Source organism: Protopterus annectens, chromosome 10.part0 (genome assembly GCF_019279795.1).
Source record: "Protopterus annectens isolate FY-2018-M chromosome 10.part0, PAN1.0, whole genome shotgun sequence".
Taxonomy (NCBI): Eukaryota; Metazoa; Chordata; order Ceratodontiformes; family Protopteridae; genus Protopterus; species Protopterus annectens.
This window is the reverse complement of record NC_056744.1, coordinates 322,155,583-322,170,905: the sequence shown is the minus strand read 5'-3', so window position 1 is coordinate 322,170,905 and position 15,323 is coordinate 322,155,583.

Genomic DNA, 15,323 nt, shown 5'->3' with positions numbered 1-15,323 from the left:
TTCCTTCCAAAGTATCCAAACTTATAAACTCTCAATGGAAAATGTCTCAGATGACCAACACTCAGAGAGAATACAGGGCCTGACCACTGATGACAGTTGTAAAAGACACTGGTCTTTTACATTTTTATTGGTTGTTTCTGCAACAAGACACTCTGTAAAGAATACACTTTTAAGCCAATGGAGATAAATGTTAAATATTTAGGAGATGTTTCCCCTACCCACATTCAAAGTGGTTGCACCCTTAACCAGTACCAACATTTTGTAATAATGAAATCTCAATATTGCCACATAGGTTCAAAGTTCATAAGTGTGTACTAGACTAATGGCCCTGGAGCCTTTACAGGCCTAGCCCATAGAAGTGCCCTGGCATTGTGCCGCCTGATGTTAGTTCTCGGTGCCTCTGTCAAGAAGAGTCACTGGAGTGATCCCCGGGGTGACATTTCTATTTCCCATACACTCATCATTTTTTCTCTTGAAGAGGGCCAGTGAGATGCTCTGCTTGACATGTATGAGAAGTCTGTTCCAGAGCATGGGCAGTCTCTGGATTATGAACCTGTCCCTGCAGCATGTCCTGTTAATTGTGGTAATGAGGTTGCGGTCTCTGCGTGTGATGCAGAGGGACTGGGATTTCTTTAGATGTAGCATTTCTAACAGAGCTGGGTCAGACATGGCTTTGTAAGTCAAGCAGAGATCACCTCTAAGTAGACGATATGAGACAGAGAATAGCTGGAGTCTTTTAAGTCTGTCCATGTAGGACACGTGTTTAATGCCTATGATCCTGTTTGTGAGGTACTTCTGTGGCCTCTCCAGCTGTTTCAGGTGTCTAGTGAGGTACATGCCAAATGGGGCATTATACTCGATGATTGGCCTAATGAGGGAATAGTACAGAGAGATGATGACCTTTTTCTTCCTGGATACAAAACTCTTGGTAATGAGATGTGCCACATAGAAGGACTTTCTAACCACAGTGGCAACGTGGTGGTCGAAGGAGAGGTTGTTGTCAACCTGCTTCTCCAGATCTCATATAACACCTTCAGTGTTCAGTGGGCTCCCATCAATGTGGTAATTAGTGGGAACTGAGTTTTTACCAAAGGGGATGATGACACACTTTTTGGCGTTAAGCTCAAGGCCATGGTTTTGACATCAGTCATTGGTTTCAGTGAGGCCTTTCTGTAGGATGTCTTCATCACTTGAGGAGTTAATAATGGTTTCCAGCTTGCAGTTGTCTGTGAACTTGGTCAGCCAGAGTCCCTTTGTGTTGGCCTGGACTTCTGAGAAGTAGATGCCGAACAGGAGAGGACGAGGGACTGGTCCCTGTGGGACTCCACTCTTGACTGGTCGGCAGTTTGACTTGGAGTCTGCAACTTTCACACTGTGTGTTCTATCTGTGAGCCAATTTGCAACCTACCTAGTGATATAGGAGTTTATGCCTAGTTTGGTGAGTTTATCAATAATTCCCATGTGATGAATGGTATCAAAGGCCTTGGTCAGATCGAGGTAGGCTGTATGCACTGCCTTACTTTCATCCACAGCCCTGATGACGGACTCAAAGAAGTCAACCAGGTGGAGCAGAGATGATCTCTTTTTCACAAAGCCAAACTGAATGTGGTCCAGAGTTTGGAGATTTCCTATATCTTTGTTAATCAGGTCCATGATTATGCACTCCACAGCTTTACATATCAGATTAGTCAGGCTAATGGGGTGAAATTCCCAGGATCTGTAGTCTCTCCCCCTATATGGAGAGAGATGACTGTAACAATACACCATTCAGTAGGGACAAAGCCTGAGGTGAGGCTGTGACTAAACAGGGCACACAGATGCGGTGCCAGTACACGTTGTAGTTGATGTAGAACACATCTAGTGGATATTGTCGGGTCCCATGGAAGCTGTATTCTTGGCCTTGGACAATGCAGCTTTAACCTGGGCTGCAGTAATGCTGGGTGCCTGGCATTCTTCTGGTATTGTGATTGGTCTTTTTGGGGGGAGAGAGAGGTAAAGTTGGCACTGAATCTGCTGGCCAGTATGTTGGCAATATGTGTTGGGTGAGTATAGCAGGTACCATTGTGCAGTATCTCAGAGCAAATCTAGGTTTTGCCGTGGAGATTCTTGATATAGCTATAGAAGGCTTTGTGATTGTTTTTAGCATCTGCCGCAATTCTGTCTTCATAGCTGGCTTTAGAGGATTTGATGAGAGATCTCAACTTTTTGTTGAAGCTAAGAAGGGAGTTTTTCCAGTCTTGGGACTTCACCTTTTTCTGAAACAGTTTCTTCCTTCTGTTGTAGAGTTTATTAATGGCAGAGGACCACCAGATTGGCTTCCTTTTCTTAGAGGAGAGTGTCTTGGTTCTGTTGAGTATGGCTAATTCCATGCATTTGTGTACATGTTCATACAGTGCATTGGTGTATAATTCGGCAGTCATGCAGCTATTTTCTATTTGCATGGGTGCCGTGAAGTTACCCACCTCTGTTTTTAGGAATCCAAAGTCAGCTTTGGAGAAGTTTTTCAAGGTGGTTACCTTTGTGGGGAATGTGAGTGAGATGTGGATTTCCATGGTGATTAGTTTATGGTCAGATCTGACCGGGGAGGAGTAGACTATTGGCGTAGAGCAATGGTTGTCCATGTTAGTAATAACCAGGTTAAGGATGTTGCTTCCTCTAGTGGGGGTCAGAAGAGGCTATACTAACAGTCTCTGCATGAGACCTCAATGGATGAGGATTCCTGTATCCTTAATGGACAGATAAAAACATTTCTCATACACATACAGAAGATTTCTCAGATGGGCAATCTTCAAATAAAATTACAAATATTTGGTGTTGTATTTGCAAACTCCACTGGTCCAACAATTCTTCTATTTGATTTACACTGTGCAAGATTGTGTCAAACCCCCATCATAAATTCAATGATTTTAAGACTCTCACCGTATGTTTATGAGACTTAAGGACTCAAATTATATTTACTAGCAAAAAGCATTGTCTACCGACATACCCATGAAGGGAGCTCTGCAAATAAGATCTCAATGATAAATACTTCCATAATGATGACCTGTTCAATTTCCAAAACTTTTGCAGATTCTTGAAGTTATCCACCGATTTTAGGCCATGATGAAGTTTTGGGAAGACTGTCAACAAGGTTCTCCTGTACAAGGTTAATCTGTGGACTATCCTAAATCTTAAAATAAAGTACCCCATCATAAAACTATTGCAGAGCCCCAGATATTCTCCCAAGGAATGATCCTGGACAAAATTGGGGGGGTTTATGAATCTGGCACAAGAAGTGCTGTCCTCTGAGATGCCCCAAAAGAGTCTCAGGGTACTAACTCAGTCCCTATAAACAATTACAGTTAAAAATTCTCCTGTCTAAACATGACCAAATGGAAAGTTGATCTTGACTGACTGAAAAAGTTGAAATAATGTAAAGATCCTAGCATGTGTTTTCAATACAGGAATAAATAAATCTGCGTGACATTCTAGTATGACTTACTTTTGGAGCTTCCCCAAATCAACATTATTTCCCATCTCACATATATTTAAGTAAAATGATAGGTTTCCTTAGCAATTTCTGACTGTTGTGTTAAACAGATATACTTAGATAAAAAAGGGAACTGTAAACATTTTAGCAAAACAATGCATCCCATCAAACTTAGACACAGTCATCTCCATACATTCCCTCATATTAAAGCCTTATCCTGAATTCTAGACACGTTAGCAGGAATCCTAGTTTGTATATCAGGATGTAGAAGGACCACTAAATATGTAATATTTGTCTTTGTTGTTGGAAATGGCATGGGGTGGCATGCTGCTGGAATGCCAAAGCTGCCCCATTAGCTGAAAAAAGTTCAGTTTCACTGGAGTTCATTGTAAGTCTAGATATTTGTCCAAATTCCTGAAGGCACTTATTTACTGTCCCCAAACCTTATCTGGGTCTTTAGTTAAAATCACACAGTCATCAGCAGGCATGAGGGTTGTGGTAATTACTCTATAAACAGTCCATCCTGTTAAACCTGGATGAATATTTAGAAACCTGTTCAGGGGATATATAGCCAACAAAAATAATGTGGGGGACAGGGTAAGTTTTGGTGCATCCTCTATAAATGTGAGATACAGATGACAGCATGCCATTCATTAATATTCTAGCTTAAAGCAAGTAATAAAAAGACTGAATCACTCTGATGTTAACCTCATAATGGCCAATTCCTAGAGGCACCTCCTGTAAGTAGTCCCTGTGGATAGAGTCAAATGCATTTTTGAGTTTGCAAAGATAGTGAGTGGCAGTTCTGTCGCATTCCATAGTGCTTGCACATAAATGTGCAGTATTTGAAAATTGTCCACCGCTTCTCTCCTTAATGAATACATCATGAGTGTTAGAAACTATCAGGCAAGAAAGTAGCACTCTTATCTGCTAAAATTCTAGCATAGTTTTAGAGATCTACATTTATCTAGAACACAGGTCAGTAGTTTGAGATCAAAGTGCTATCCTTACCCACTTTGAGCAACACTGTAATTACTGATACTGCAGATAAGTAATTACATTTTCTTCTGATGTTTGAAAGGCTCTTAAAATTTGTCCCAAGCAAGGTGAAAGTAAGTCATTCAGAGTAAGGAATAGTTCAGAATTAGTTCCATCAGACCCCGGAGCATTGCCTTTTGGCAACTTAACAATTGTGAGGCAGACATCAACCAGCTGAATTGGAGCATTAAGCTTTACTTGTGCTAACTATTGTAAAGCTGAGGGAGTGGCATTGTCCTTAAGAAATGTTGGCATTTGTCCCTCTGTCCACATGGGATGAGGGGTCAGATTATAGATCACAATAAAAGTCCAGAAACACCCCATTTATCCCATGAGGAAAAGTGCATTATAAATGTGCTTGCTTCCTTCTAACCGCTGGGATCGGAGTAACTTTATGTCTCATTTTTAACCTATAGCAGGAGTTGCCTCTGGTTTGATATCATCACCCCTGCCCCCGTCAGTTTTCTCTGTATGTACAGGCAGCCTTTCTCTTTTCTAGCCATACTGAGAAGCTGATGTAATGGTTTGTATTGGGATAATAGTAAGCAACCTCTGAATCTGGTGAAGATGCATCTCTTTCAAACTTATTGCATGACCTTTTCTACTTGCACAGTCTTATCATAGATTTATAGGTTCATAGGTCCATAGGTACTTAGTAGGCTATTTTTACAAGAGGCTATTTAGAAGCCTAGCCATACATCCCCATGAGGTTTTTAGCCCTTATATTGTACATACAAATAACTCAGAGATAAGCACAGCATATTCATGGTCCCCTATCCATGACAGGCAAGGGTGCCAAACCACTGGTGAATTTGTGGTTACCCATCCATTCATCCAGATTACATTTGAAAGTGTAAGAGAAGTACTTTGCTTTATGTGGACAGGAAGCATGATACTTTCTGTAATACAGATCTATCCTTCTAGCATGTTCTCTTCATGTTGCAAAAGATATTTAGGTCTCTTGAGTGGGTATTTATACCCTCACTGGACTTGTAAATGTATAGTAGGTATGAAAAGACAGACTCTGGTGAGTTTCTGAATGCAAGGCAAAGATCCCCTCTCAGTAGTCTGTATGACATCAAGAAGAGGGACAAGGCCTTGAAATGGTCTGCACAGTTGTTATGATTTAGGCCCTTGATTTTCTTAGAAAGAAAGCATTGTGGGTATTCAGGTTGTGTCAAATGTTTGGAAAGGTACATACTGAAGGAGACATTATATTAAACAATTCACCTGATAACTGTGTAATACAGTGGAATCATCATATTCCCTAGGCCTGAAAACCCTACCCTTATTAATAATCTATGCAACAAAAAAGCACTTTCTTACAGTAGTGGATATGTGGTGACTGAAAGACAGTTCATTGTCTACATAGGTTCCCAGCACCCTAACTACTGAATAAATTTTCAGGGGTGTATTGTCAATTTGACAGTTACAAAGAACTTCTTGTTGTCAAAGGATACTATCATACTTTTCTTCACATTCAGTTTTAGTCCAATGTTTTGGCATCAACTATTGGTTTAGTAAAGGATGTCTTCATTCTTACTTTTATTTTAGTTTTATTTTCTGTTCAGTAATTTGGTGGTTTGAAATAATGGTTGAAACATATTGTGATTTATTGTTTTTAGTTTTCATGTGTAGTTATGATGTTTTGTTTCATGTATTTATTAAGAACAAAGTATTTTTACATATATAGTTTTTATAATATACATTTGTGCTTAGTAGTTTTTATATGAGAACATTAGGTGCATATCATATGCTTGCAAGTATTTAAAGGTAAAGTTTAGGCTCATTAACATTTTATTTGAAGATGGGTATGTTTAATTGAACAAATTGTAGCATGCTACAGGCCACCCTCTCAAACTCAGGAACCCCACACAGCCTTCCTGAAGACACTGGAGGGTATAAATGTATCTCCAAACACCATCATATTGGGTGACTTCAACTAATAGACTGGGAACATTACTCAAGCCCTAACTTTCTAGCCCAATGGTTCCTGGAGTTCATAAATTCAAATGCCATGGAACAGCTAGTCACTGTTCCCACGAGAAGAGAAAATATACTAGATCTCATTGTCACAAACATGGGGACAAAATGCTCCACACTGGAAGTATATCCCTCATTGGTGAGATCTGATCATAAACTAATCTCACTGGAAATCCACATCCCACCCCAAACAAAAGACCATAGTGAAGAACTTCTCTAAAGCAAACTTCACACTACTCAAGACTGGTGTGGTATCCCCCTGAGCCAGAGGAAACCACAACCAGCCCTTACAAATGCCTTCTATGAACACCTCCAGGACTGCATGGATCAGGCAATCCCAAATAAAACCAAGACTCTTTCCACCAGTCTGCTGGACCCCAGCCATTAACAAACTTTACAATAAGAGGAGAAAGCTATTACATGATAGAACAAAATCAATAAAAGGGAAGTCACCCCTGATCATTATTAGTAAAAAATACGAGCACTCATAAAATCAACTAAGGCCAATTTTGAGAGAAAAATTGCCATGGATTCAAAGGACAATCATAAGGCCTTTTTCAGCTATGTTAGGAACCTGGGTGGAAACTCCCAGATATGCTCAGAATTAGTCCAAAATGATACAAAAATCACTGAACCCACAGACATTGCCAACATACTGGCAGACAGGTTCAGTGCAAACTTCACCCCCCTAAAGGAGAGATAACTATCCCAGCCCTCTCTAAAGCTAAAAACACAGCATCAATGGGACCGGATGGTGTCCCCGGCTGTGTGCTACATGAGCTAAATGAGGAATTAAACCCGCACATAAGGCAGCTGTTTAATCTCAGCCTTACCACAGGATCCCATAAGCTTAACAAGTCTAGTCTGCAAAGCTATGGAGAGGATCATAATGGAGCTCATAAACAATGATATAGGAACTTGCAGACATTGGACCCGACCCAGTTTGGCTTTGTCAAGGGAAGATCATGCCTTTTGAACTTACTTCTTCAAACAGTCACCAAGGCCATTGATGAGGGAAAGGCAGTCCATACAGCCTACCTTGACCTTGCAAGCTTTCACACAATACCCCACTCGGTATAATGTAAACCCATATGTCACAAGATGGGTTGCAAACTGCTTTAAGGACAGAACCCACAGGGTTAGAGTTGCTGGCGCAGTCAGACTCCAAGCCGGTCACAAGTGGTGTCCCACAATTGTTTGGCATCTACTTACAGGCCAACATGGGAGGACATCCTTCAGAAGGGACTCACGGAAACAGATAGCTGGTGCCAGAGCCATGGCCTGAAGTTAATATAGGTGGCAATCCACTAAGCACAGAAGAGGTTATCAGGGACCTGGGGACCCAGGTTGACAGTGGCCAAAGTGGTTAGAAAGACCTTCTACATTGCCCACCTGATCATGAAGGGATTCACATCCAGATCTAGTGAGGTCATTGTTCCCTGTACTCTTCACTTATCAGACCAATGATGGATGTATCTCACCCGACATCTGCAGCAACTCACCAAAAGGATAAAGTGACTCCAAAATATGTCATATGCTGCCAGATTAAAGAAACTCCAGCTCTACATCTGCTCAGAGGTGACATGTGCCTGACATACAAGGCCATGTCCAACCCAAATCCACCGGATATAAATAAGACCTGTGGATGGGAGATCGAGGTTTACCCTGAATCATCTCTGTGTCACTGCTGGACAGAGGCACAACAAACTAATGGGCACAGTAATAAATGCCTTAGGGCAGATAGCCTAGTATAAACCTATGAACCTATGAACCTATAATTAGTGGAAGTGTATTTATTGCCTTAAGCTTGTATAGGTTTTTTGTTTTGAAGAAGTCTGTGAATAAAGACGAAACCTAGGTAAACTGTCGTTGTTTCTTGAGGTTGATGCCAGCTTGCAGTTCCTGATAACGGGCCACATCAGTGTTTCTCCTTTGTGGTTTAAGTAGTTTTGTGTGGTTTTATTAATTCGAGTTGTCAAAATGGAGAGCCTGGAATCTGGCCCTGATATCATGGGGCTGCTGGAGCGTATTAACCAACAATAGTCGGAGCATACCCTACAGATTAAACAGTTGACAGACCAACAGCAGTGTATTAATGGAAGTCCACCTGGAAGTTTGGGAAGTTTAGGTGTCCCTTTAACTCAACCTACCCCAAATGTTGTGGTTGCCTTTGGATTGGAACCCCATGAAGTGAGTACTGGTGAGCGGACCCAAAATGGGGCTAGAAATGTGAGTAGTGCTGTAGTTAATAGCTCATGTTTGGACAAAATGCAGTGGAAGGTTAATAACTTTAACTTCCAGCAGGACAATGGGTCTAATAATTGCACCAAAAAGTTAATAAATCTTTAGTTGATCGTATGAAAGAATTTGAGAAAAAATTGTTCAATATGTAGAAACTACAGATAGAAAATTGTTATTTACACAAAAACATTGAATTGGGGTTGGTTCCGTGAGGTTTGCGGACTTGGAGGTATCCTAATGGTATTGAAGGGAAGACTGAAATGATTGAGGAAGTTCATCAATTATATGACCAGACTGGGTTTGAGTTAATGAAAATAATGATTAAATTCAATGACCAGCTTATAACTCGTTATTTAATAGATCTTGAAGAGGAAAATTAATTTATTTTGGCTGACTTGAATTTTTATCACTATCAGACCAACTATACGAACATGTTGGCAAGTATTGACTCTAGTTGTTCAGTCATCCACCAAAGAAAGTTAAATAAAATTTGTGGAGACATGGACGAGTATAAAAATAAGAGAGTATGTCCTCTTTCAGGGGGTAACCATGGTTACCGAAGGGTTTCAACCAATCGTGAGGTGGAGGCGGGACGGGAAGTGACAAGAAAGCCAGATGAGTACAATAGAGGCGCGGATCTGATGGATTTCCCTTTAGATGGAGGGTTAAGGCGCTTGGAGAGGTTGCGGAACCGTGGACAGGGAGGCCAGCAGCAAAGCGTAGATGACAATCGCGACTACCAGTGGCAGGGGGCAAAGCCGTAAACATGGAATTATCCCCAGCAGCAGCACAACATGAACCAAGGTGGATGGAGATAGACTTTTCACATGGACAATTATGTGAAGTAAGTGTGCCTTTGATTGTGTGTTTGCAGGACAGTGGGTCAAGTGGGGCTATTGGAACCAGTTCCGTTTTTGAACAGCAGTCGCTTGATGCACAAGTTGGCGAAATTAACATATTTTTCAAACAGTGGCATTGTACAAATTTGAGTTCTGTTGACGCTATTTATGGTATTGTCTTAATTACCAATGAAAGTGATTCAACAGCTGTTATGACTACTAGTAATGACAAAATTTGTGAAGTATTTGATGCCACATTGTTGGCGGGGAGCTTTATGTCATCCAGTGGTTCGAGTGATGACAATTTAAGAGAGTCGCTGGTTGAATTGAGTGTTTATCCATTTTATGAGTGTACTAATAGTGAGGTAAACGGCGATGATGAAAACTTGAATGTATTTGATCAGCAGATAGTAGAAGTTGAAAATTGTGATGTCAGCAATATATCCAAGGGGCTGTTTTCCATGAGCCCCGGCTGTTCAGATGTTAATGACAGTGTTATGGATTTGAGCACATTAATAATGACAAATGTTAGTAGTGATGGGGAATTAAGTCAGTTATTAGAAGTCATTAATGCCATGCAGGGGCTGATAATGCTGTAACAATAAGTAATCCATGTATAATCCCTAACACATTTGATGATTATCGAGTATACAATTATTCCACCAAAGAAATAAATAATGAACATGCGGAATTACTTTTAAAAGGTTCCTTATTCATTCCAATGATGAGGGGGAACTTAAATGAGATCTTGATTGATCTAAAAATGCTAACTAGGAGAATGAACCTTAAGATGTTTTTTGATAATACAATGTAACGAGGTGGGTCTGAGTTAAGAAAGCCAAGTAAATTTAATCCCCCTTTAAATGGAACAGTGGCCTTTTATGAGAAAATTTGTGAGTTAGATATAAGAGAATACATGAAGAAAAATAGGAACATGATTGAAAATAGGGCATATGATAGGGCCAACAATTTAAATGAAGCTGAACAAAAACTATTAAAAGAATTAATTAATGATAAAACTCTCAGGTTCATGAAGCCTGATCAAGGTAGTGGTACGGTAATTATGGATAGAAATGATTACATTGACTATATGTTAAGTATGTTAGGGGATGATACTTATGAGGAAAGTAGTTTGAATCAGGTGCATATAGCATATTCAAAAATAGACTTGCTGATTGAAGATCTTTTAATGCAAAGCCAAATTGATGTGTCCGAGTATTATTATTTCATTAATCATCAGCCCTAATCCCACAATAACAATCAACCTACTCAACTTCACTCAACTTACAAACTCCATTACCAGGCCTAACAAAACCAACCCTCCAGGCTCCATACTTGACTGGATCCTAGTATCTCATCCTAATAAAGTCATAAAATCCGGTGTCATTCCTGACTCATTAGGAGACCACCTCCCTGCCTTCACCCTTCAAGCTACTCCCACTTCATCACACTCTCACCAATACATTCATACTCATAACCTGTCTAACTTTAACCCCACCACCTTCTCTAACTCCCTTAAACTAACTAACTGGAAGCCCATAAAAATACTATCATTAGACAAAGCCGTTGACTACTTCAATTCTACATTCTTAACTGTCCTTAACTCCCTTGCTCCAATCAGAACTAAAAGAGTCAAAACTAAGACCACCCCATGGCTCACCAAAGATACAAAAAAGATAATGCTACGAAGGGATAAAACATGGAAAACTTACCTCCGCCATAAACAGCCAGAAATGCTACTTAAATATAAACAATTCAGAAACCTAGCCAAAAAACAAGTCATTAGAGAAAAAATTTACTACGTCAAACTACAAGAAAATCATGCTAAAAACCCCAAACAATTCTGGAACTCTATTAATTCCCTCCTCAACCCAGGTACAAAAAACAAACCCCCTGTCCAGACACCAGCAAATCTGACCCCAAAATTGCCTCGCTATTCAATACCTTCTTTACGTCTTCTATCGCTGAGCTAACTAAGACCTTTACCAACATTAACCCCCCCTGCTCAATCTCCCCCTCCCTCATCTCTACACCCTATTTTTGAACATAAACCCATGTCCACCAATCTAATAAAAAAACTTCTTTATAAACTTAAGCCTTGCTCCAATGCCCCTGACTGCATTCCATCATCCTTCCTAAAAATAGCCTCTGATGCAATTGCTCTGCCTATCAGCATCCTGATCAATAGATCACTAAGTGAATCCTATGTTCTCAAACTTTGGTGTTCTGCATTTATTCTTCCACTTCATAAGGGTGGCAAAAATTGTAATGTCTCCAATTTCCGCCCCATAGCCATCCTCTCCCCCGTCCCCAAAATTCTTGAAAAATGTATCCACCTGCAGCTCTTGCCATTCCTTACCAAACACCAGCTTCTCTCTCCTACCCAACATGGCTTCCACCCATGGCACAGTACTAACACCATCCTTCCCTCCTTCTTACATTCTTTAAACTCCACCCGTGACTCTGGTAATATGGTATCTTCTGTTCTGCTTGACTTGTCCAAAGCCTTTGATATCATCTCTCATACCCACCTTCTAAGCCATCTCTCCAATCTCAACCTCTCTCAAACAATTTTGGAGAGTATGAAAATGTTTATTGATTATATAAATGATACAGTGCAGTTTCTTAAGTTTACATTTGAATTTAGTAAGGACGAATTGTCATACTTAGATGTCCAACTGAAGGTGGATAAAGTTATTTACAGAAAGCCCACCTTTTCAAACTCATACTTGAATTATCATAGCTGGCATCCTAGCCATCAGAAAAAGGCCATAGTAAAAGGTCAGATGGTTAGGGCAGCCAGAATGGTTAGTGAGGATCAAGATTTTCTTAGTGAGGTTGAATTCATAAAGGGTATGTTTATTAAGCGAGGCTATCCTATTGTTTTGTATGACTCTATTGGTGATGAAGTAATACGGAATAGAAATGCAGGTAATTATATGGCATTATTAACTATGAATAGTAATGTGAATTCTTTAATGAATAATAACAATAACAGCAATCAAATTGAAAGGGGAAGTGGCATTACAAAAAATGGTACAAAAACGGTAAAAAAATGGGTGAATCTGACATATATTTCATCAGCACATATTCCTATGATACTAAATATATAGTTGATATTATACACAGCAATTGGAGGTTGTTGAGACTGGATAATAATGTATGGAGTAAGTTAAACAACCCCCCCCCAAAAAATGTATATAGGAAGGGAAGGTCATTCAAGCAGCTGTTTGAAAAGGGAGGAGGTTGTATAGGTGATATAGGTAATTTAAACAGGGGCAAGGGTAATTTTAAGTGTGGGAGATGTAATGTGTGCCAGTACATTTTGATTAATGGTTCAAAAATAGTAGTAGCCAATGTGTATATTGGTATACATGGGCATTTTGATTGTTATACCAAAAATGTCACTTATTTAGCCAAATGTGTTCAATGTTCAGCCTTTTATGTAGGAAAAACTTGCAGATCTTTTAAAGAAAGAATCATTGAACACATTTTGGATATTAAGCATATGAGAAACACCAATGCATTAGTTAGGCATATAGAACAAAATTCTGGACACCAATTCAAATTTTGTGTAATACAGCATATCAAAAAAGATAGTCAAGGTGGAGTTTTGGATGTACACCTTGACATATGTGAAATGAAGTGGCAGTTGAAGTTGGATGCCACATTGTTCCCAGGCATCAATGACAATATAAGTATAGCCCCCATTTTAAAATTAAAACATATTATGGGATGAATTGTAAAAATTCCAATTGGATTTACTGTAATAAAAAATTCCAATTGTTTTTTGTCTAATATTTATTTTCATCTTCATTCTTACTTTTATTTTAGTTTTATTTTTTGTTCAGTAATTTGGTGGTTTGAAATAATGGTTGAAACATATTGTGATTTATTGTTTTTAGTTTTCATGTGTAGTTATGATGTTTTGTTTCATGTATTTATTAAGAACAAAGTATTTTTACATATATAGTTTTTATAATATACATTTGTGTTTAGTAGTTTTTACATGAGAACATTAGGTGCATATCATATTCTTGCAAGTATTTTAAGGTAAAGTTTAGGCTCATTAACATTTTATTGGAAGATGGGTATGTTTAATTGAACATAATTAGTGGGAGTGTATTTATTGCCTTAAGCTTGTATAGGTTTTTTGTTCTGAAGAAGTCTGTCAGTAAAGACGAAACCTTGGTAAACTGTCATCATTTCTTGAGGTCGATGCCAGCTTGCAGTTCCTGATAACGGGACACATCAGTGTTTAATCTTTGTGGTTTAAATGTCTTGGAGGCTCTTGGTGTCCTCTGGGGTGTTTATGATGGCACCAAGTTTACAGCTATCTACAGACTTGGTCAGCTGTAAACTCTTAATAATATCTTTGACCCCCGAGAATTCAATGCCTAAGAGAAGTGGCCCAGGACTGAACCCTTAGGTGCACATCTAGTTACAGGTCTTTTGGAGGAGGCAGAGCTGCCCATCCTGACTTCCTGGGTTTTATTTATTAGCCAATTTGCTATTCATTGGGGTTAATGTTTTGGTGGGATAGTTTATCTACAATTCCTGAATGTGGGATGGTGTTGAATGCCTTTGTGGTGTTGATTTGCTCTAGTAACCTTCTCAATAAAGTCAAATAGGTTAAGTAGACTGGATCTGTCCTTAACAAATCTGAATTGGGTCCATTGATGCCCTGCCTTTGTGCAGGGGTTGATGGTTGCTGTCCCCCATTTGCCCAGCACAAAGCCTGTTTGTAGACTAATATTTAAAAACCTCTATAGGGGTCTGACAGGTCCTGTTTCAGGCTTGCCAGTAAGAAGCCTGGTATGCCATCTGACCCCATAGAAGCAGTGTTTGGCCTTGAAGACTTGATGAAATGAGATTGGGATGTAGATGCATGTATGAAATCTGGTATATAGGATGGAAGGGGATGAAATTAGTGCTAAATGTATTGAATAATAGATTAGCAATGAATATTTGAAATCATTTACTATCGACTCTGTATAATGATGGGCATTGTTTGTAATGTTTCTAACAGTTAAAGAAGGCCTAGTGGTTGTCCTTTGCTTAGGTGGAAGATGTTACCTCATACTTGTAGACAGATAATGTCAGCTGTATGCTTGTTAGGTCACTGTTTTATCACCTTCCTTATCCATGATGATGACAGACCTCTAATATTATTAGATTACACTTTCAGCATAGCCTAATTAGAAAAATGAAAAACAAAAGCGAGAAAAACACACAAACCAGCCACAGATGGTAAGGGGTTTGATAAGGGGTTGTGTGATGCACTTAAGGACGCCCGTTAGAATGTCCGTTTCCTTCTTTTCCTGCTCCTCAGCCCCTCCAGAGGGGTCTTGTTTACCTCCCTCTCCAGCATGTTCTTAGCAATGTCAGGCAATTCCTAGCTATTAGCAATTGGAACCAAAGTGGAATCTACAACTGTTGGACTCTTCACATGTTGAACGATGAAGAGGAGGTCACCGTGCTGCTGCTGCTGCAAATTTCTCAGACCCTGTAATAGTTTTCAAATGCTCTGAAGGTTGATTCAAAGTCAGCTCCCCAACTTTGATCTGTTTTATAGATATTGCAGGTTTTCTTCCTGAGATGCAAATTGTTGAAAAGTACCTTGAAATTTTATCTGCACCCAGGCTGGATAGAACTGTTTGGTGGGGATGCCATTTTTGAAACACTAGGCTCCAACTGTCATAAGTTCCCTTCTGACCATCCACATCTCTGAGAGTAATCTTGGAAGAGACGAG